The sequence below is a fragment of the Amblyomma mixtum genome, chromosome 6 (genome assembly GCF_055824585.1).
Source record: "Amblyomma mixtum isolate Tamu chromosome 6, ASM5582458v1, whole genome shotgun sequence".
Taxonomy (NCBI): domain Eukaryota; kingdom Metazoa; phylum Arthropoda; class Arachnida; order Ixodida; family Ixodidae; genus Amblyomma; species Amblyomma mixtum.
In genome coordinates this window covers 62,006,322-62,030,370 of record NC_143017.1, presented here as the reverse complement: position 1 = coordinate 62,030,370, position 24,049 = coordinate 62,006,322, and the positions used below count along the sequence as shown (strand labels likewise).

General features: G+C 44.6%; 1 pseudogene; it reads left to right on the top strand.

Annotated features, from left to right (window-relative positions):
* Positions 1-10,217: 10,217 nt before the first annotated feature.
* Positions 10,218-13,603, top strand: LOC149339234 (uncharacterized; annotated as a pseudogene).
* The last annotated feature ends 10,446 nt before the right edge of the window (positions 13,604-24,049 follow it).

Sequence of the window (24,049 nt, the reverse complement as noted above, 5' to 3'; positions counted from 1 at the left end):
CGTAATAAAGCGACGGAAGAAATATGTGTTCTGCCCTTTTTCAGCTATTTGTGTTAAGCTTTGCAGAAAGAAAACGCACTGTACAAATATTCCACTACGACATTGTTCTTTTTTATAGCGCCTGATTTACAATATTCAGTTTGGTAACCTCTTTACTTGCAAAATTCAATGCAGAAGTTACCAGGGAAATTTTGTAACTCATGTTCAGAACTGGTCATTCAATTTGTTTTGGTCGAAGTGCCTTTATCATTGTTCACTTTTTTAGCTAAAAAACAATCCCAGGGCACTTCAACATTCCCACGTGGTTATGGCCATCCGTGTCGCAGTATTAGCCACTTGAAACACACCATGACGCTCCGAAGTCGGTGGAAAAAAGCCGCAAGAAATAAACAAGGCCACCACTCAACCTAGGAGATCATCGTGGGCGTATTATTTTGATAGAATCGTAATGCTGTAGCACAGGAGTGATCATAATGCAAGGCGACAAATTACCTGTGGTCGGTTGCAAAAGCCGACGACATTGTGACTCTCCTTCTTCAGCATCAGGTTTCAGACAAGCAGAATTACCCGTGCTACTCGCAGAATTATCCTTCTGACCGACTGCCTGTTTATTCACTGGAAGTTTGGGTTACCAAGTTTCTTGCATCGATGTACAGGTGTAGAAGCGCAGAAGCGATGTAGAAGCGCAGACAAGTAAATATTTTTTAAATTTCGCGGGAGATAATTTAAGCGCAAAATGATCAATAAAGCTAACATTACATTGAAGAAAAGCATTTCAATGGCGTTTTACTTATGTGCATTTAAACTTTCACACTGAAACATTCGCGCTGAGATTAATAAGACAAGAACATCTATCCAGCGTGCTTTTGTTGACTGCAAATCAGGCACATTTAAAATTTATGCAGGAGGTAACAGAGACCGCCTACCAGCCCGGATTGATCAAATCTTTACAGAGCTCGCCTCCTTTTTCTTGAAAGCTGCGTACAATTAACTGAAAGACAGGGCATATTGTTTGCGCGTTGTCTCTTAAATTTCAGGATTAGGCTAAACGCCTGAGAGACACTACTCCGGATCCCGATAAACACAGGAACCCTCCTGCGCGCTTTTATTTGTTGATTTTTGTATATTTTTTAATCTGTATACATGTTGGTCAGTCTTTGCCTTCCTCGCAGATACGTGGCCCTTACTTACGCCCTTTAAGGTTTACGTCTCACCTTTCCTTCTGCCGCTGCGGTGGCTCAGTGTTCATGGTGCTCGGCTGCTGACTCGAAAGACGTGGGTTCGATCCCGGCCGCGGCGGTTGAATTTCTTTGGAGGAGAAATTCTAGAGGTCCGTGTAGTGTGCGATGTCAGTGCACGTTAAAGAACCCCAGGTGGTCCAAATTCCCGGAGCCCTCCACTACGGCGTCTCTCATAGCCTTAGTTGCTTTGGGACGTTAAAACCCCATAAACCAAACCAAACCAAACCTTTCCTTCTCTTGGTGCAGGTTAGCCAACCAGTATTCCCTGGTTAGTTCCGGCTTCTTCTTTCTATCCCTGTACCTGAACGCATTTTTCGTGCTTTGAAACCACCATAAATAACATGCACACTTTATCTGGACCTCTCATGCCTCTCGAGAAGTGTGGAAACCTTTACCCCACTTCCAGAGAGGCATGTCTCTTTTCAGAACGTTTGTATAGCGAAACCTACACGATTAAAGAGAAATGCCAGAAAATAGAGCCCCAAGGAGGACATGCTTCACGTCGTCGCCTAATATTTATGGAGTCGGCAAACCTGTTACCAACACCAATAGCTACGAAAAGTTTTCTAACGCCCACACTGTTTCGTTTCGATGGGAAGATAAAAAGCAACTAAGCAAAAACGAAAACAGAGGCGGCTGCCTTCGAACCTCTATCTTTTCTGGACAACTGATGCCTAGGAGCGTAGAGTTTAATATTGGGACCCGTTCTCTCTAGGAATTTATCTTTTTTTTTGTCCTTCACGTAACGACAGCCAAGGTAACCAAGTGGAATTTTACCACAAATGTGTACAGCGGAACACATAGATTAGTGCAAGAAGGTCCATATTTCATATCATCACGTAATATATTTGAACACGACGACAATGTAGCTATACTAAGAAAGCGAGAATTATCTTCTACCATTAACTTTTTACGACAGTGAGTTCTAAACTAAAGAATTTAATATCAAAATGTGTTTTCCCGGAAGCAGCTTATCTAATCATTCAGTTTATTTCACTTTTTACAAGCCGGTTCATTGAACACGCTGTGCTCTTTCTCCAGTACAAACGCAAGTGATGTTGGGCCAATTAGAGCGTGTAGCGTCCGTCTTCCTTCCGGTATTTCCGGTTCCTGACGTTATTAGATGGGTCCTGCATTATTAACGCTGTGATTGCAACCCTACTCGGTTAGTGCTTCAGAGTAGATGCTGCCCTTCCGGCAAGGAAGACGGATCGACTTGGCTTAGCGCGATCTTCGTTCCTGGGAAGTATTCAGCTTGTGACTCTGTGTAGCTGGCAATGCTAGAAGGTCACAAGCTGTTTATCTTTCTTTTCTCTGTGTGGCCTGTATGTTGGCTTAATGAAAACGAGCATCAGCCAGCAGTGATGCCGAGGGAAGAGGAAGTCGGGGTCATCGCATATACGTACACTTTTTCTCTTATGTCGAACCCCTTCTTCGATACATTGCTACAACCCTACCCTCCGTGCGGAGAGCAAACGAATACAGAGGTTCTGATCTGCTTAGAAGCTACAATCTTTAGACGGTGTGCTATTGGTAATGGTGCAAGACGCTGTGTGAGAGAACAGTGGGAATAAAAACTTTTTTTTTCCACTCAGAGCGCATGTATTTAAAATCTAGTAGAACTCAGTTTTCTTGATTAGAAGCCCAGCCTAAGACTTAGGCGCAGATAGAACACCCGTTTTAGCCCAGTTTTGGGGAGTGAAAATTGGAATGACATGTAATTAACCTTAAAGCCAACACACAACCCAGAAAAACCTTTTTTTTTTGGGCTCCAAGAAATGTCGGAGTGAAATTAGCAAGGTCACCCTCTAGATCAAATGGTTCCGGGAAGAGATGTTGCACATGTACATGATAAGAATGTTTTGAATTGACGAGAAATCTCTCGGGGAAAGAATATTATTAGTGCAACTTGCTCTATAGTTGTTTACACAAGGCTTTACGGACATCATGGGAAGAAGCAAGTGCCGATACTAAAGATAAGTTTCAATTTTTAGTTGTTAGCAACTTGTACAGCGTCATTAAATGAAAGAAGAAAGCACTGATCTTGCGATGTTCTTGGTACGAACCAGTCAGCATGAAATACGCAATTCGAAAATGGCAGTCCAACCTTAAAAGGAGAGTGGTCGCCGATAACAAGTGTAATGACAGCGGGAGGCGTTGAAATTTGAGACTTCGGGTGCAAAAAAAAAATTTTAATAAAAAGATGTAAACACGTTTAGATTTTATGAAGAAAGGTTGGATGAAGAACCATTTCATTTAATACGACATGCATAATGCGAGCACAGTACAATGAACTAAGGCAAAAAGAATATAGGTTTTTCTTACGTGTAAATCAATGAATTATTACTTATTGTCGGCAAGCATTCTGAACTGTATCAACATGGCTATATTTTGGCATCTCCGGGGCTTCGTATTGCTGCACAACGGTTATGGCTGAAGCTGCCGTCTGTGTACCATTAGTAGTTTCAGTGAGGTGGGAGTGAGCGCACTCGCGAATGCTCTCTCTTTCAGAGTGATAAGGAAAGAAGGCAGAGGATAAGAGAAAGCAGATGAAGTACAGGCAGAGCGCCTGTATTGGGTTGCAGGTTGACCTCTCTCTAGCCATTGTTACTGTAAGGATGCGGTTGATTTTAATATCCATAGGGTGTATGGTGGGGCGCACATGCATCTTTAAGCATTTTGTTCATTTTGTTAGGACCATAACTTTCGTTGGGCATGCTTATATTTATTGACCTTTGCTTTCTCCTAACCTCCGGCAAAAAATGAATGTTTTCTGCATAGTTCGCATTAGTCACTCTCAGGAACTTCGCAATTGCTTCTGATTCGACAGTCTATTATAATTTTGCAATTTTCATTTTTTTCTGAGAATATTGGACATGGACAGCAAGTAATTCAAAGAGGTGTAAAAGGAAAGATGGAAGAAACACATATCAGCAACCACGTCAATCAAAGAGACGACGACGACTGCTTCAGCCCTGTTGCCCCCGTGCATACGTGCTTGCGTGCGTGAGTGGCTGCAGGATAGAAGTGAGGAATGTATACCGTCCTATCGAGTGGGACCAAACGGGTCGCTATCACTGCCTCGTGTGGAAGACTGTTGACCGGATCAATAAGTGAGACAGAAAAGGGGAACAGACGCGCGCCGCAGCCATCTGCTCCGAAGCGACGATGATGGATGCGGCAAAAGCCAGATACCCACGTATCTCCAATATCTATCTCAGCAGTCCCATTGTGTGTGTGCGCGCGTGTGTGTGTGTGTGTGTGTGTGCGCGTGTGCGCGTGCGTGTGTGTGTGTGTGCGTGCGTGCGTGTGTGTGTGCGTGCGTGCGTGCGTGTGTGTGTGTGTGTGTGTGTGTGTGTGTGCGTGCGTGCGTGCGTGCGTGTGTGTGTGTGTGTGTGTGTGTGTGCACGCGTGCGTGCGTGTGTGTGTGTCTGTGTGCGTGCGTGCGTGCGTGTGTGGGGGGGGGGAGAGAAAGAGCAGCGCTACGAGGAAATAAAATTAAAGAGCTTGAGACGACTGGCACCAAACGAGCGACTATCACTGCCTGCAACGGATAGAATAGGGCTTAAAGAATGAAGAGCATAGAGAAAGAAAACAGATACTCACGGTAGCCGTCTGTGCCGAAGCGACGGGGACGGCTGCGGCTAAGGCGAGATACCCATGTGTTTCCTCAATCCTCCCGCCACGCAGGTCCTCCCATTCATGAAGGTACCCTGCTTAAGTCATTTGTCACGCCACTAAGAAACGGACGCCGAGTTTATTTAACGTAGTTCCCCAAAAGATAACGTGTTAACTTCAATGACGCTACGTTCCATCGCCTCTAGCGGGACGAGAAGCATTCACCACCAGTCCTGGAATGCCCTACCGAACGCCACTGTGAACTAGTCCACGCAATTGCATAAACTCGACCTGCTCACGTGTCTTGCAACACGACACTACCACCAAAACCGACACCCGACCGGCAAATGAGCCATTAAAGTCTTTGGCCCGAGCTACTGTCTTGAGTGCGTCGAATCTCGGCTGCTGACTGCGGCTGATCTGTGGTTCCGCGCCTGTGGATCTGCACGGCGAATGACCTGCATGGCTCACATGACCTCCACTCTGAGCGGCCAAAAATACTAAGCAGCTCGCCCGGTGCGCTTTCCGCAGTGAAGATGAAGTGGCCAGGCGCTGGTTTAAGCGGTTGTGTGGTAGCCGAGCTGTGCTTTGGCACTCTGATGTAGACCAACGCGGATGAGTGACCTATGGCAGTTCTTCGCTAATATTGAGGTCACTAGTTATCAGTTCTTAAATGCTAATCATCATCAAACTCGAGAATATGGAAATCGGAGAAACAAAGATAAGTGGGACAGGTGGCCAAATAATTGGTTGAATAACCAACCAAACTTTATTCTTGGAAGCACTTATATTATTCCACTTCAAAGATTGCACAAGTAGCCCATCAGTTTTAATTTCATGTTAGATAAGGTATAGAAAATTTCTCTTCACCCACAATATTAACCTTTTTGTTATGTAAATCAAGCTCAATCGTTGATATGTAGCGCATTTCCAGACAATTACTAAATAGAAAGCGCTCATCAGTTGAAACTGAAGTTTTCTTTCATTGCTACCGGGAATGAAAAGCACGGCTAACGCAAAGTTTCGGCTTTTAATATGAGCTCAATCTTCTTCTGTGCTCCTTTCAGAAAGTTCAGCGCAAAAAACACACGCGCCTCATTCAAGAACTGAGCGCCAGTGCAGCACTCACTCATTACTTCTGTTTCCTGAAGCTCAGCCCAATTTTCTCAGCGCTCGAAAGTCGATCTGTTATCACAGCAGGTTGTTGCTATAGGTCCTTATTATTTATTTTTGTTTCAATTACGCACTTTCCGCGGAAAACCTTGTGAATAGGATTTTGACGCTCTAATGAAGGCCACTTCCACGCGACGAACATCAAACGAAGTGCGATCTCACAAAATATCTCAATGCCAGCCCGTCCCGAAATTCTTTCAAGAATTGGGAATGGCTAAGTGCGCTAAGATCTTTACCAAAAGGAACGGCACTTCAAAAAGAAACTTATCGTTCGTTGCTCTGGTCTTTAGTGTTGTATACTTAAGGCTGTTAAAGTAAATTATGCTTTCTATTTTTCTTCTCTTTTCTTGCACTGACCGCTATGCAAGCAAAATGTGTTTATTCAAGTGTGTCTTATCAAGGGGAAACTCTAAAATCACACACAGATAATCAAAATTCACTCTATTCGCGATGTGCTGTTGGTGTAGTATTTTATTGGTTAATTACTACTTGGCTAAATAAGTCACTACGTTAGAGATTAGGAATAACAAAAACAATACTGGCTAGAAACATGGTCGACCAATTTTTATTAATCAGCATTGTAGGCATATAACGGACTCGTTGACTCGTGAAAAGCACCTTTACGGTGCTCTCAGATGACCCAGTGTGTTTCAACTGAAGCTCACGTTCTAATTTCATCTAATATCGTAAGTGGGCGTCGCTTGCACTGCTTGCAAGGCATTAGTCGGCGAGCCTTAGAAATAAACGCACCTGAGATGATAAGCGAGAGTAATCTTTAAATAATTTTTAGTGCACCGTTTTCCTCTACTGCTGTTCGACCGAGTGCTCTGACGAGTGCTTTAGTGTCCTTCTCTCTCGTTTATTATTAACCTCCCTGCCTTTCCCCTCTCTCTGTATCTGCCTATCTCTCGTTTATCTGCACTCTGGCAGCTCATAAATAAGTAAATCAAGTTCATTAACGAAGCCGTAACGCCTTCAGTGTTCCTTAATATGCTAAGATCAGAAGTGACTGGCGATATGCGATTCTCAGCAGACGACGGCGAAGGGAAAGATTTTCCGTCTTTAAGCGCATTTAATTTAAAGTCGGCCTTTTCCGTCGCCCCTCACAGAGGATGAAACCAAAACTGAAGTGCTATCAGCACTGTAATAAATTTCCTAAACTTTTCTAGAGCTTAAGTTCTTCATTTATGTCTTTCCTACGGCCTTGCCCACTTTTATCACGCAACAAAATCTCGAAAATTGAGTGTCTATACTCTTTAATCGTGGTAAAGAACTGTTCTCTTACGATCCCGGAAGTCGCATTAGTCTATGGTCGCTTTCATTGTTTCCCGCGACCCACAAAGGAATGATTTGCGAACACATATCAGGGGCGTCATCGAGGTAGCATACACGTCTATGTCAGTAAGGGGCAATTTCTCTCTGTTCGGCCTGTTCTTTAATGCCTCCCGAGTCAGCAACTCTACCCTCCCATCCTGATAGGCTTAGTTAGCCCACCACCGCGATAACTGACGCAATAGCCTACATAGGCACTCTCCATGACCTAAATGCTCTGCTTGGTTGTCGCGCGCCTCCGCCTAGCTAGCTCTGTACTGATTATATTAGCGCTAATCAAGTGTTGCGCTGACCCATAAAGAAATATGGCCTTCTACACTAATCAAGAAATAGAGTTATTTTGCCATAACCGGAACTATTCCATGTGGCATACTGACAGCTTATTCATACCGCGACTGCCCTGTTAGCGTTAGTTTCCCTATAGTCGGAAGAATGAAAATAATTTTGTGCGTTTTTTTTATCTAGTGCTTACGAAGACCCGAGATGGAGATTTCTCTCAAGATTTAGACGCTGCCCTGTTTGTCGAGTCATTCAAACGTTTGTACGTAAGAATAAGAACCTCGAAAACAGCCGAGGTGAAGGTGAAAATAGCGCACAGAGAGTTTAGACTTATCGATGTTTCCGCTATTACGACCATGTCTGCGCGAAGCTATGTTTGCCTCCAAATGCTCTCGCCGTTACCCACTCATCAGAAAGGTGCCCCCAACCGGAACTGTTCTTCTTGACTGCTGTCCTACAGCCGAACGGGATCGTGCCAGTCATCTATTAGCTCGCATTCGGCGCCATCGCATCGTTGCTTCGGTGCGGGCGAACGACTTCCTCGCTGGTCTGACGGGTGTTCGACTTTCCCTGTCTTGTCACGAGCCAGAATTCGATCACCTAACAACAGTTACGCTGCCATTGCAAAAAAACTTGTTCGAAGACAGCGCAGATTTCAAGCCTCATACACAGAAATTTTCCACGCCTTCCGACACTATAATTTACCCCCGAAGAAAGCACACAAATGAAAATGCACAAGCCTTACGCATTCCTCGGCAGCATGGCTTTTTTTCCTCAGACGTCGTGACATCTGCGCTGTCGAGATGTCGACACTGTCCTCTGGGTGTTACCCAGCACAACGTAATTCCGATGGGCCAATAGAATAGAGGCGAGGTTCCGGGACCTATTTGACTCAGCCTTTTCTTTTTCTTGCTTCGTCAGGCCTTAGCCTGCACAGCTTCAGCTTACAGGCGCTTGCTGCTTGAGAAGAAATTGCGTTCTGCATGCGTCATTCATATGCATGAAAAAAAATTCCGCAAGGACTTTATTGGGTGCGATGAAATTACGCGACGCAATGATATTTCCGAAAATTGCGAAGCGTGTCTCTTTGAGCGCTGCTCTAGAGTTAATAGGCGTAACCTTCTTTACACTTGTGTCATATCGAATTTGTTTTTTTCTTGTAATTGGTGATTCTTGAAAACATATAACGTAGCGTAGTTGAACTTGGTAACTTCATAGATTCATTTGATGTTTCATAAATTTACTTAGCTTCTTCATTTATTTGTTTGCTATGAAATTCATCTGCGAAGGCCCAAAAAATAGGGATCTCATGTTTTTCATTTTAAGGTAATTTATTCTCTCTGAGTAGTAATCGCCCCAGTGAACACAATCAAAACTCGCTCAGTGCACGTAGGCCTCTGAATAAGTGAGATTGATTTCGTGTTTCATAATTTGTTTACCTCAAGCTTTATCCGGTTTGAGGTTATATAATGGAACTTCTCGCCAGGGTCACCTTTCACAACCCATCTGCCAATACGTTACAAACACGAATACCGGCAGTTATTTAAACGCGAGGTATTTCAACGAAAAGCATAAAAAAGTATACCCGGTGCCGTAAATATCACCGCTCATTTTGTGCCTCGAATACGACGGTGACTGTTGAAATAAGTTTTCCTTGCCGAAAGTCCTGTTCAGCCTTATACCATTACTGATGCCAAGTCGTAGGCAGATTACTGCTGCAAGTTTTCGTTTCTAAGTGCATGGCACCCCTTGGCTAGCACTGATTTTCGAATGTTTGTTCCATAAACGCCAAACGTCCTTTGTTCGAAGTCGCTAGCGAAAGTGAGGGGATGTTCATGCACATTTCTGAGTGTTGAAAGTTGATAGGAAGTTACGGCATTATATGCTGTGTCCAGGTCTTTCCCAGCGATCAATTACATGAAGGCCCTGGGCGGAAGCCAACGTAATAGACACAGGGATGCTGCTTGACCGACTTATGAGACATGCAAGGTTGTGGCATCAGCGTAAAGCTGACACTTCTACTGTAATGCATATTTTGAGCTTATCCATAAGCTCGACTTCCTACGTGGCCGTGGTCCGGAGGTGACTTCCCTGCACGTTTGAGAAGAGATCCGCTACCGGTTCTCTCCAATTTTGTGCGCTCCCATTAGCGAACGTTTTACCGGTCCGTTTCTTCCTTTTCCTCGAAGTCATTTCTCTTGACTGCAAAACTGGGACGCCCAAGACCTTGTGCCGATTGTTTTAAAAACTAAGGCGGCAGTCCATTTCTTTTACCTTTCTTGCAAAGCTTACTAAATGCGGCGAGCATTCATGACGTGTTTACAGCTAAAGGCTGTTTCCAATGCAAGAAAAAATGCTTCCGATTCCAGTCGTGGCAGCGTAAAAACCTGTTTTGACCAAGAGGTTTAAAAAAGTTGGAAATTTTTCGCTGCGACGGCGCGATACCTCCGTCCTCTGACCAATTACTGCACGGCGGAAAAGCCACGTGACAAGAAGAGGAGTCGTGTGGGAAAGGCAATGTTTGTTTACTACACGTGCTGCCGGCAACACGGCAACATGTCCGCGGGCTAGTCAATGAAGCGCTCACCATGGGATGTCAAAGAAAGCAGTTTTCGGAACAAAGCAACAAAAGAGGCCCTGTCGGAAGAAGTGAGAGGCGCACTTCGAGAAACTGACGACACAGGTAAGAAAAAAGACGTTTTGTGCCGAGCTCAACGATTGTCACCTATATTTGCTATTGTGCAGCCAACAAATTTTTCTCATCACTGTGCCAGGATTCCGCAGCCTTTCAAAAACTGTTTTATGTCCCCGCGCAATCCTGCATACTTTACGGTTTTTTTGGGTGCGCCGGTTATTCAGCGCATACAAGTTATATGAAAATTTTCGGTATCACGCAGCCGTGAACAAACGTTTTTGGTTCTTAAACACGCCAAAATGATCGTATTGTATCATTCTCTTCAATCGTTAAATGCACGACATGCATGTTTTCATGTACTCAGCTACGTCGCGTTTGTAACAGCGGGAGCGGGCCCTTCGAGTGCGCCCTGGCGTGAGGTTAATCCGGACGTTCAGAGCCTCACAAAATCGTCTCTTGCACGTATGTATCTAGCGCGAGCGCTCAGTCCCGCGGCACTACCTGCTCATCGTCGTCTTTTAAGCCGCAATAATCCGGCGGTTCTGACTCGCGTAAAATCGTCTCTTGCGTGTCCGGTAAATAAAGATAAAAAAATAAATCAGTCGTCATGTGTGTGCCTCTGTTCAATCATTCATGCGTGTAAAATCAGTAAAAACAGTCTTTTGAGAAAAAAAAGGCCTATGCTTTTGCAATGAATCAAGTGTTGTAAATACTGTGATTTCTATCATGTGTTCTAACAGGTCATAATTTCTACATGTTCATGCTAAACTTTGGCCCTCATGTCTGCCATTGTTTCTTATTTTGCTTGTCTAACATTATGGTGTATACTGCTCCATATTTCTGTAACAGTCGAGGAGGTCATAGCGCGGTGGAAGAACCTCAAGGCTGTCTGGAGAAGGAAAATTAAAGATGAGAGAGACTCCAAAAAGAGTGGAGCAGGAGCTACTGCAAAGACTGCCTGGCCTTATTAAAACAAATGAAGTTCCTGGGGGGCTGTATTGAAACGCGGCGGTAGGTTTGGTTTATTGGGGTTTAACGTCCCAAAGCAACTCGGGCTATGAGGGACGCCGCAGTGAAGGGCTCCAAAAATTTCAACCACCTGGAATTCTTTAACGTGCACTGACATCGCACGGTGCACGGGCATCAAGAATTTCGCCTCTATCGAAAGCAGTGACTAATAGTAATGTTGAACTAAATGTGCAAGAAACAGCAATTAACAGCCTGTACATTCTACCCAGGAGCATTTGCAGACTTTAGGCACTTAGCCGCGTGCAAGTGACCAGTGCAGCAGCTGTCAGCCAAACCAACAGCAGCCCAGCAGCTCAAGGACCAAAAGAAGCAGAAAACTCTGCGAATGAATAGGAGACCATGTTCCTGGTCCCAGGCCTTCCCGACATAGACGAAGCAGGGCCATCCTGTGCAGCAGTTAGTGCGCCAGAGGTTCCCTCACCTAGGCGAAACAAACAAAAAAAAAGGCGGCAGGAAGTGGAGGCAGCCGACAGGGAACTTAAGTCCGTGCGAAGAGCGCTTGCTGCGCACAGGCCAATGTATACCGCCAACCATTTCCTGCTCTCACTGCGGCCGCAAATGGAAGCAACTTCACCGCACATGCTTATGCATCTAAAGATGGAGTTGCTGAACATCTTCGAATTGTAAAGCCAGGGTGAATACCCAGCTAGCCTGACTGTGCAATCAGCAGTGAACAAATAAGCCGTGTATCTTTTATGTCTATATTTTGCTGCTGTTACTCTACCACACACTCATGTGCGTTATAACAGCATACACGTCAGCAGCGTATTGCCGCGAATCTTTGTAGTGTTCGTTTGTTCATTCTTCAAAGCTGCTGGCAGCTTTGATGAATCAACAAACAAGCACTACCAATATTCATGGCATTATCATCTTCATCACCGTAGCCCAGCTGATGCCCACTGCCATGGCACGCCTCCTTTACTCCTGATGAAATATTGTTACGGGTATATTACGGTGAAGTCTGTATTGACGGCTGCGCTGCGATGGCCAGAACTCAGCTCAGACTCCAAGGGCCCAGCTTCACACTGTCAGCGTCGTGGTCGTCCAGCGCACCGCCACTTCGTCGTTCACGAATCATGCACCAGTCGAGTTCACTTGTTCAGTAACCAGTTCACAGGTAACAATATGATTTGAATAATTCTCTTGTCTCAGCTGCGGAACCGCTGTAGTTGTGACCTACAAGAGGCTCAAGATTCCGCGTGGCTGCATCTTGTGCTGCGGCACTCCTCTGACCTTCAGTGACATTGCCATAGGCATCTTCTACGTAGGCATTGTTTGCCGGCATATACAAGTTATCACCTGCGAGGAAGCTGTACAGAACGCACGCAGTCATGACTACGTAGTTGGCGTTTTCTGGCAGCGGGTTGATAACGCGCTGAAAATCCGGAACCTGGGCGCTGTAGCTCCAGAATCGTTTTCAACGCACCTTCTGGAAAGAATGAAACATCATTGAGTATTTTGTTTTTTGTCAACTGCCGATTCACATGAAAAGTATCTGCGTTCTTTGCCACCAGGTTGTGATGAAATCCATAGGCCTTTTACACTGGTGCAGTGAGATGTGAAAGAGAAATGAACAGTGAAAATAATCAAATAAAGTCAAAAGGTCCCACTGAAAACAGCAGGCTTCGCCTGAAAGAGTATTTTATTCCAGCTGCAACACACATTGAGACAAATCGGCAGGAGGACTTCCCACAGCAGCTTGCAGGTGTCGCAGATAATGCCATTCGCTGTAGAGACGTCCACTCGGAAGGCACTGCAACATCCTGAACGTGCACTCCCAATGCCAACTACCTAGAAGGGGTCGAAAAAACCATATCCGCTCGCATGCAGTGGTCAGTGAGTCACCAACGAAACGCATTTCCGGGTACCTCAGTGTCATGGCAAGCCTTACACGTGATGGTATCGGCTCCCGTATGACATCCTGTTCAATGAAAGGCCCCTGAACAAAGGCGTGAAGTTCCTCGACCTTGGTTGGGGACACCTTATAGTACTTTCGGAAGTTCTCAATGTCTCCGCTGATAAGCAGTAGCATCTGTGCTGATAATTTTCCAGTTTAAGGCGCCAGTATCAGGTAACACTACAACGTACGAGCGCCGCGGCACTGGAAGCTCTAACAAAGTCTTTTTTTAGCAAACAGTATTCCTCTAGCAAGAGGAGATGGGTGTACGATGAGTCAGAAGTCTTGCATACTTCCATTTTGGACAAGTCCATGTCTGGTCGACTGTCTGCGCTGCGCGAGCGTCCATGTTTGCACATGCCTTCAATGCCGGCGGCTACACCGCACGTACGAACTTGAAAAAATAAATGATGTAATCAGCATCAAAATAAGAGTTCTTTATTTCTTACCAAATTTTGAGCAATGTTGGCAAAATAATGCATGACCATTGTCCATGTTGATGGTTCCAAATCGCCGATGCCAACCGCGAGTTCGTATTCTTTGCCAGCAACACTGGGATTCGCAGCGGCAGTAAACGCTTTGGAAAGGCGCATGTTAAACGGAACCTTGCGAAAAGCATCGCTGGGAACCTTGTGAAAAGCACTGCTGCGCTGAGCGGCTGGTCGGTCAGTTCGCTCAATCGCTTACATGTGAACCAGCCTTAATTCAGATGACAGCTGGCTGAACACGTGCGCTGCTGTTACTTCTTTTTAAGTAGTGCCTTAAGTAGTTTTCTTCTTAAGTAGTGCCACCGAAACGCGGACACACTTGCTAACATTCCTTGGTCTCGTCTTAAAAGGTGTCAAGCAGACAGCAACAGACTAGTTATGCTGTATAAAAGTGACCCGTTTCTCCTTGAATGGGTTTCATCTGATTGCCCACTTGGAATGCATGAATCCCGATTGTTTCGCTTCCCCAAAGATTAGAGCAGGAACACCTGTATAATAAATCTAGGAGCCATGAATTCCCGTATCAACTTCACTACCGAGTCACAGCACAAAGCTAAGCGATGCAATACAGAGCTGCTATTACAAATTTGCCTTCTATCAACGTATAATAATCAATTTTTGGTCAGACTCAATAGAATCCCCGGTTTGTGAAGCAACACTTCATAAAACGCGTTGAAGTTCTTTTTAACCACGCGGTAGTGTGCACTAAGCAATTTTATCGTTTTGAGAACGCCTCCATCGATTTGCGGTCAGCGAAGCGCGTCATGTGTGGACGACGTACGTGCTCAGAACCAGTTTCAAATTATTTCCTGTTCATTCGATAAATATAAGCTTCATAAAACACCACTAAACATTATAATCCATGCGGGCATAATAATGCTACGACGTAAATAATGAGGCCGAGAAGAGTCTAATTTTGTCATCGTCTATGGGCTCACCTGCTAGTTTCCTACCAGCCGCGAGCTATCACCAGGTTCTTCGTAAGAAATATAATTCGGCAGAGAATGCATTTTTTATGTGTCGGTAGTAGCACGTTCGTCCGATGCGCATTTTGACAAGTATCAGCAAGCAGAATATTTACTATAATAATAGAAGATGGCGGAAAAATAATTTGCATCATTTACTTGCAGAGCACGAAAGACAATATATCTATTTAGAAATACTAATGACGTAAAAAGTTTCCAGTGCGACCAGCGGCTGAAAGTGAAGGTGATATCTTTTCTCTTTTTTTGCGTGGTGCCAAGCACGAATTTTCTGGGCTAATACTTCGCACATTTCATAACACAAGCCACTCAGCTATTTACGCGTCAAGATCGCCTAACAGGTCGCACTATACAAACCTCAGGAACCGATCCATGCAGAAGCGTCTTGCCGTTGACGTCGTAACAACAGGGGCGTTGGATGGTTACTAACGGCTTCTTGTTGTCAGGCATCTGTTGGATACGGCGTTTTTTTTTTTTCGTTTTCACGCTCAGAGGTGAAACAGCAACTTTACACCTCCACCTGCTGGCCAATGCCGCAGGAAGATGAAGCGCCATATGCAACAGTTGCGTCGAAAAGGAAGGAATTTCGGGAACATATAGGTCGCCTTTGTTGAGAAATGTATAGAAGTGTTAATATTGTGACGAAGACGAAGCTGACAGTGGCGCGGGACGGAGCGCCCGCGCTAGGCCAGCGGCCATTAAATCATCTCATAGCCATGGTTCACCACGTCTCATTCTTCGGCTGGCGGCCGCGTAACATTTGGTGTGAGGTGCTGGGGTCCCTTCATCGCCATCCTGGTCCCGGAGCTTCGGTGTCCTGCGCCTGCCGCGGACGTCGGCCGTGACTGCCTGGTCCGCGCCGCCCGGCCATGCCCCAGCCCGTCCGACCTGAACCGACCTCGCCGCTCACCCCAGCCCCGTCCCCCGCCCGGACCACAAGACACGACGACCCAAGACCCGACCGACCCGAGACCCCACCGACCCGAGACCCTACCGACCCAAGACCGAAGACCCACACGTGAAGACACCGCCCCCCTGCCCCTGCCGTCCGGTGCGTCCAAGGCCCTCGGCCGTCAGCTCCTGGCACCCTCCGGCCCGGATGCTTCGTGGACCGGGATCATTCTCTCATCTTTCTCATCGTGGCGGCCAGCACTGCACCATCTTCTACATCCTGTTCGATCCTTCACTCAAGACCATCGCCATTTCGCCGTCTGTTCGTCACCGATCGGGACGATCGCTCGGAGGCCCCGGGTAGTGTGACGAAGACGAAGCTGACAGTGGCGCGGGACGGAGCGCCCGCGCTAGGCCAGGGGCCATTAAATCATCTCATAGCCATGGTTCACCACGTCTCATTCTTCGGCTGGCCGCCGCGTAACAATATGATCATCTCCCAACACGATACTGCATCATTACCTAATGAATAGTATAGGAGTACTACCGCCTCTCAGTTACAAACGCAAACATGGACGCTAACTGGAGTGAATGAAAAGTTTAAATATGTATTTTAGTAATTGACGCAACACTTGTTGCCTGAAGGTTTGTGAAACCAGCATGACTGTCATTTATCTTTTCAGCCGTCGAATAGGTTTTTACCGGTCATCATACATGGTGATCAAAGTAAGGCAACACTTGTTGCCTGAAAACCTCGGCCGCGGCTGCCGCATTTAGATGGAGGTGAAATTCTAGATGCCCATGTACTGTGCGATGTCAGTGCACGTTAAATAACCCCAGGGGGTCGAAATTTCCGGAGTCCTTCAGAACGGCGTCTCTTATAGCCTGAGTCGCTTTGTGACGTTAAACACCATAAACCAAACCAAACCTTGTTAGCCACTGGGCTTGCTGAACTATGGAAAATAATTTGCAGTTCATTATACATAACTACCGGATTATAGTTTATTGCTCAAGTTTTAATGACAACGCTACTTTTGAGACACTGCCAACACGGTGTTCCTAGCAAAATAAACTTCTCAGCAGGAGAAATGCAATCAAACTGATACTAGATAACTCCCCGTACTCCAAGTAGTAACTTATAATTTACGGTGTGCTAAACTAACTAATCAAGTACAAATCAAAAAGATGGGCCCATGTAGTTTTCATTTGTATTCTATGGTGCTATGCAAACTTGAAGTTTACTTCATGGCGGCTGACACAAGTTTATCCTCATCGTTGGCTATCCAGCTTCGATCGACGTTACCGAAGGCTTGGCCTTCATCCTATCTGCAGTATTGGTAGTGCAGGGGTGTGTTATTTCCACTTCTTCCCGTGCAGGAAAATATTTTTTTTTTATCAAGCGACATACCTACAAACTATTGCGTTTGATCTGCAGGTGGTTCAATATTCGATGTTTTCTCCGGAGAAATTTATCGCCAACAAAAGCTCGCTGAGCACAGTAATAAAGTTTCCAAAAAAAAGCTGAAACTTCCGCTTATCTCACATTTCTTTTCGTCTCTAGCCCCAAAACGGCAATAGAGACAACGCCTCTGCTTCTTTGTGCGTTTTTGCTAGTTACATTTCGCAGCGCAAATTTCTTGATTTCATCTGGCCGAGGGAGAACTTATATTTCTTCCTCTATTGCAAAGAACGCACATACAGGCATCATGCCAGCGCATTCCAGAATACCTAGACTCCCCGGAGGCAAACGTCCTCTATGAGGTCTTATTGTGCGTCGAGCGCTTTGTGGGTGCAATGACTTTGGAAAAAAGAACGAAAACGATGCGCACGGATAAAGGCCTTCTTTTGTGGCGCCGAAAGCTGAACTTTTTGCAGCGGGCATCTCGCGCATTCTTGGAAATATTTTATGCGTCTATTCCATGGGGAATGTGGTGAAAGGGCCTGCAAAAGGGTAAACAAATTCCTAATGCCGAGCTCGGGCAGTGACATAATTTTTTTCGTAAGGGTTTTGGCTGTTTTCTCATTGTACTTCTTTTGTAGCGAAGTGATGGTTAGCATTCGACAGGGTGATTTTGATTTCTTTTAGCAGCGCGGCAGGGTAGCACGTTCCTGTTTTCGATAGTGTAAAGGCCGTAAAATGGTGCCTAGGGCTTCCCGTACGAGGTACAGCATGCAAAGAGTATGCAGCAGTAGCGGTCGCCGTGCGAACTGTGCTGAAGTGCTTATAGAATTTCAGTAAAAAACAGGTTCTTTAAGCGGAGAGCTACATATTCCCGGAAACCGATTTATTTGGTTTCAGCGATTTTTTTCTTGATCGAGGCCAAAAGCATACGGCGAATGTGCCATTGAAGTTTACAATACAAGTGTTACTGTGAAGCTTTGGAATGCTCCTCGCAGAAGCAGATACGCGATAACTCACCAAACCGCTAAACTTAAAGTACGCTTATTGAACTATCAGCTACATTATACTTTTTCTACTTATTATATCGCATTTATCCAGAATTTATTTCGTAGAGATCAGTAGATATGTTTAACTTGAGCTGCCCATGCAGTAAAAAATTTCCATGTTTGTAGCAGCCATTGCCAACGCGATTTTCCCAAATAATCAATCTACGATAAGGAGCGCAACATTGACTACTTTTGTAGTAAGGCGGGTATTGTAAACAAAGTGCAAATGCAGCTCTAGTATCAGAAGAAAAAGAATACGTAACTAGTTATGGTCTTGGTTGTACTGATACACTCTACACTCTACCGCATACGACCTCAGTTCCCAGCCACAAATAACCATCAGGCCTTTTATCTTGCCACTGGTGGCTGAGTACCTTTGGCGTACGGCTGCTGATTCCAAAGCCGCAGTTTCAATCCCGGCCTCGGTGGCCACATTTCGATAAAGGCGACAATCAAAAACCCCCGTGTGCCGTGCGATGCCAGAGCTGCAAGTTAAATAAGCCCAAAAGCTCTAAATTAATCCGGAGCACTCCGCTAAGGCTTCGTAACAGAAGTGCATCTTCGGGACTTTACGCCCTACAATCCCCAATCAAACATCTTTCACTCCATCTGAATTGGCACGTCTTATTCGCCAGGTAAGGGAGAAATCACGGCATTGACAGTTAACCACACTTCCTCTCGTGAGCATCCGAACTGTCTGAGTTGCGGACATGAATACTTGCTTACGATTTTTTTTCTCTTTTGCCATATTAACCGCGGGGTAACCCTGAGAAAATATGCGATGAACTCAATGTTTCCTTTTCCGAAGCGCATCACAGGGATTAACTCAATACTGCAAGGTAGCTGGAAATTTTCGTTACATTTCAGCTATTTCAATCATAAAAAAGTTGAATTTTGTGTCATTTTTTTTTGGTATCATATCTAAGTTACAAAACCTATCACTACAGTTATGACATTGTCGGCTTACTTTGCGCAGGCTGCACCACACAAACGTTTCTTCACGAAAAACCAGGTGAAGGTTCTTAATTGCCCATTATTACCTTAGAAATTGTGACCTGCTTCTAGATTTTCTTGAGCACGCGTGGTAATAGCCCGACCAGTTTACACTCGTAATCATGGCTAGGTTTTGCTCAAGAAACCTTCCTGTCAATAAGCCCAGCACACTCTGCGCATGAACATGTTCTTCCCTCTCGCCAAGCACCCATACCATTTACAAGCCAGTGACACGGTGGGCTACTACGAGAGGGCAGTGCAAATGCAAGGGCATACGACCATCGGCAACTCACAGGGTTAAACCCATTCTCTCCTCTACATTGTCCCATGCTTGTGGGCTGCAAGAAGCCAGCTACACCTGTAGAAAAAGAAATAAAGGCTCAGATTCTGAAGCTTGTTTGGGAGATAGGACAAAAAGCAATTCAAAGGAGTGTTTGTTACCGTACGTGGGATTAACAATCGAAAGTTTTTAATGAACAGGTGTCATGTAAGAAGATTGGTCTATGTTTTGTTGGCGCTAATAAACGTTTAGTACGACTCATGGCTTTGCCAACAATTTCAGGGACGAAGATTATATTATGGGGCAATAATCAACTGGTGCCGCAACATTTATCATGAGTATATGAGTAAATGTACTTGATACAAAGGGATGCAGCACTTCTTTCAAGCTTTCAGATCCAGAACATTTTTTTTTGTCGAATGCATTAAGATATCTCCGTCGCAAGCTGCAGTTGGTATATGCTCTGTTAGCTCAAAGTTCGGCCATACTTTACACATTGCGTAAAGGCACCGCTACATTTCGTTTCTACTCCCAATTTTTTAATAAATGTACACATTCAGGTTTCCTGCTTCCTTGCGAGATCAGTAACTATATACACAGCAGGTATAGCCGTGGTGCATGCATGGTTTTCCGCGTCAACTCGATGCGTGGCAATTTTATTTGCTAATATGTTGACAGCCTTGGTCGTACCCGTATTTTTTTTTTTTTAGTCTGGAAACGCAAGCACGAAACATGAACAAGACCATTTATTACGCTCTTTCCAAGTTCCGTTGCTGTAGAGGAAGAAGCAGGATTCCTAGTTAGCAGTTTTATCCCTCGTGTGTATCTGCCATGGTTAATAACCGCCGTATGATCTGGTGCTCTGGGTCTCTGGACCTCTCTAAAAAAAAAATCTTTTTATCTTTTTAGCGCCTCTTCTGAAATTGCCCATCATCATATAGACTGAACTACTCGGATAAACTAAAAATAGCACGCGCATCACTGGCCAGAACACCTATTGCTCTAGGCTCAGGTTTTGGGCAGCAGGCAGGGAGTGTCGAATATTCAGAACTTTTCATTTACTTTCTTTTTCTTATCTCAACAAAGCAGGCCTGTCATTATCTCCGCGACCAGGGAGCTTCGTACATCATGGAATGTGGGTTCTCGCTATCTTAGCTTTAGCTCAATTTCATTTAACCTAAAACTTTCAGTCATTCTTTTCGTACCTTTTTGAAATGGCTCTATATATCAATGATATTTTTTCTTCAGCACGTGATGTTTGAGTGCTTTTTTTTAAAGAGAATTTTGGTCTTGCGTCTTTCAACACATTTCCGTCTACTGTTTCCATCTTTTATCTGTGGATTAATTTTTTCAAGAAACGGTTACCCTTAAACTAGCTTCGCTAATCATGAAGAAGAGACTTTCTTGTGCAGCTTAAACAACTGCGTAGCACGTCTGTTTCTTTTTCTAAGCATAAAGCCTTTAAACAACCTAATGACAACCGTTTTGCTACTGTTGAATTGACTTCGAACAGGCCTCATTTCCTTTCAAAATTAGTAAAGCTACAGCGTATGAAACGGTCAGCATTTACATATCTCCTAACACGATTATCATTTTTTTCTTCTATTCCTCTAAACCGCCTCTTAAAGGAAAGCAAGTAAATAGCAGCTTAAGCTCCTTTCATTTTACTCTTTAGGAAGCACATTATTACGGCATAACTTTCTAAAGATGTACAGGCTCTTTCTGCGAAAGTGAGCCAGAAGTTTTATATATAGCGTTCTCTTTTAGCTCTACTGAAGGCTTCTGGTGAATTAGAGTGTCTGTTTTGGCGGACATATGAAAAGAGGTGTATCATGTAAGTTAGTGAGCTGGTTTGCTAATTTGTAATAGCGAACTTTTTGCTATTAAAGTCAAGTCCCTGGTAGCAATAGGAGCCTTGTTGCTGGCCGTTAGTCATAGCCATACCTGTTTTTTTTTTTTTAGAATTTTGTGAACGCGATTGGCCTCAGGATGTATGGATCAACAGAATTCGGCCTTCGAATGCCCTTTTCAGAAATAGCCTCTGTTTGTCGCATGAAAAAATGCCCATCACTAAACGCGGTCCCCCGACGCACGTGACAAGTGGCACACCTTGAGGCGCGGCGCCTTATCTGTGCCGCTCACATTACGGTGCTCCCCTCAGGTCGCTGCTCCAGCCCGTATAAAATTTCACCCGTATTGATATCTGATATTGGTGATATTAGCGTATAAACATGACACTGCTTGCAGCTTTGCTTTTTATGACGAAAGCCGGTGCCCCGGCAGTCGCGTCAAGCAAAAATTTCCTACACACGGACATACACTTGCACATAGCACGCACCTAAGCACATACCCATGGCTGAGCGCACACATGCCTGTTCCTGAGTGTCTTTGTAAATACGTAATGAAGGTTTTTTTGGTCAAAATGTTTGTTTCGAGATTCTCAGTAAGGCGCATATATATATTTTGCTATTGCTAAAGTATAATACGATAGGTATTAAGAGACAGGAAGAAGGCAGAGTGGGTCATGGATCAAACGCGGATTAATGACATCCTAATCAATATAAGTATCTTGGACAGGGCATGTAATGAGAAGGAACGATAAGCGATGGTCGTCAAGGGTAAAATACCGCATTTCGAGAGAAGGCAAGCGTAGCACGGCGCCGCAGAAAGTTTGGTGGGCGGATGAGATTAGGTAGCTTGCAGGGATAAGGGAGACGCTGCTCGCACGGACACGGTTGTTTGGAAAGATAAGGAAGAGGCCTTTGACGTTGGGCGTAGTCAGGCTGATGGTGATGATGATAATTTGTGAAATTCATGCAAAAGATACGTGCAGTTCTTCAAAAAAAAATATATTTTTTTTTCCACAGCTTTCAGCGTGTTTACTCAGCACGAGATCGGAGCATTGAGTTGTGACTGCTTAAATGCAGAGAAACGAAAACGGAAAAACGCTTGGTGCTATGCCATGTCCTTGCATGTTAAAGAATTCAGTGCGGTTTAAACTTTTGGTGAGGCCTAATCTGTGGCGTATGTTTCTAGGTCGTGAGCAGTCTCAGGGCGCTAACCCTAGCATAACTCCAAAACCATCTAACCTTCCCCTATGGCTGGGTTTCGGTGTGCGCCGGGAAAGAAACGATTACGGAAGCTCTCCTTTTCTTGATGAAACTCTCGTATCTTTTGTTCGTACCTTTTCCTATTCGAAGTAGTCTCAAAGCGATCACCAGTTTGTCGACAAAAATGTCAGGCAAAGGAGGGGACACCGAAGCTCTCCGGCCCTGAAACAATGACAGCTGCTCACTAAAGGGAACTCATTGTAGCCGGTTTTGCGCAGCGAAGCGTTCCGTGCGAAGCTCTCCAGAGACACTTCAGTAAGTACATTATGAACTGGAAAGAATAAATCTGTCCCTCAAGCATTTTTTAGAAGGAAAAGAAAAACAAGAGGCCACCATATTATTTTGCTTTCGCTTACCCTTTACTTTCTTTTCCTTTCCAAGCGCTTCTAAAAAAAGGGGGCTCGACCGAGTGCAGCAAGCTGTCCATCGTTGAGTGCTCTTTACCCATGCTCCATGAATTGCCGCAGGTCTTGTTTTTGTAACCTACGCTGGTACAGTCTCGTATTCGCCAGTTTTCTAGTGAAACCAGCAAAATAGCTGAAACGAACTGTCTTGCGCTTGTAACCAGCAAAATGGCTGAAACGAACTGTCTCGCGTTTGTAATAAAGTAAAACTGCCGCTTCTAGTGAGAGAGTTACTGCGCCTTTTCGTTTTCCGAAAAAAAATCAATTTCCATATTTTCTACATAAAACCAGTTCTTTCTAAATGACTCATTTGTCAGATTTATGCTCAGGAAGCGATTGTGACGAGCCTACCCGTACCTAGAGTCGCTATCAATACCACAGAGTGCAAAAAACAACAGAAAATGAAATGTTTCAGCTTCTACACGACTGCAATACATCCCTTATGTTTTGATGCCGCTGTGAAAAGAAAAAAATTTTCATGAAATAAACTTTAACACAGGGTTTCAGAAGATATTTCCGCTCCAACTTCCTTATAAAGACTATTGCTACAAAAAAAACGACATGGTCATTCGTTTTGATTATTTGCGGATGACAAGAGTGTGTTATTAATGTTTCACAGAATCGCTAGCTTGGCGCGACGTTCCGCGCCCGCTTTACAATGACATATGAAAAGGAGACAGCTCGTGCTTTGGCGTCGCGCATCTAATTGAATTTTTCAAGGTTATTGCATCAGATTTGAGGGCACTGTTGCCATTTGTTTCCGTTACTGGAAAGATTCTAGATCGATGTGGTCCATGCTCCTCAGATGTGATATATATTTCATTAGGGAGTTAGTCTCTATTGCATAGCATTGTTGAAGTGCTCTCAAGCTAGAGAAGTCGATCTGCGCGTTACTGTTCCACGTTCCTCAATGGAGAAAAATTTTGTTTTAGAATTTTTGTAGCAGGCTTTGGCCTCAACTGCCCCTTCCCATGAAAAAATAATAAAAAATTGAACTGAACTCAGTTGAGTTAAGAAAGGCAGGGAATACACAAACGTGGAGGAGTTTCACTTGACGTTGTTTTCGCCATGAAACGTGTCGACGGGTACGAAACTTTTTCCCAAATAGAAAGAAATATATACATAAAGATAACAGTAGAAGGCTGGTTAAGAGTCTACGTGTGGTACAGCACTGCTGAAAAAACAATTAGGGCAATGTTCGGAATCCAAAGACAGCCAGGGTCTTAGCTTACGCTGCGCAAAGTTGTT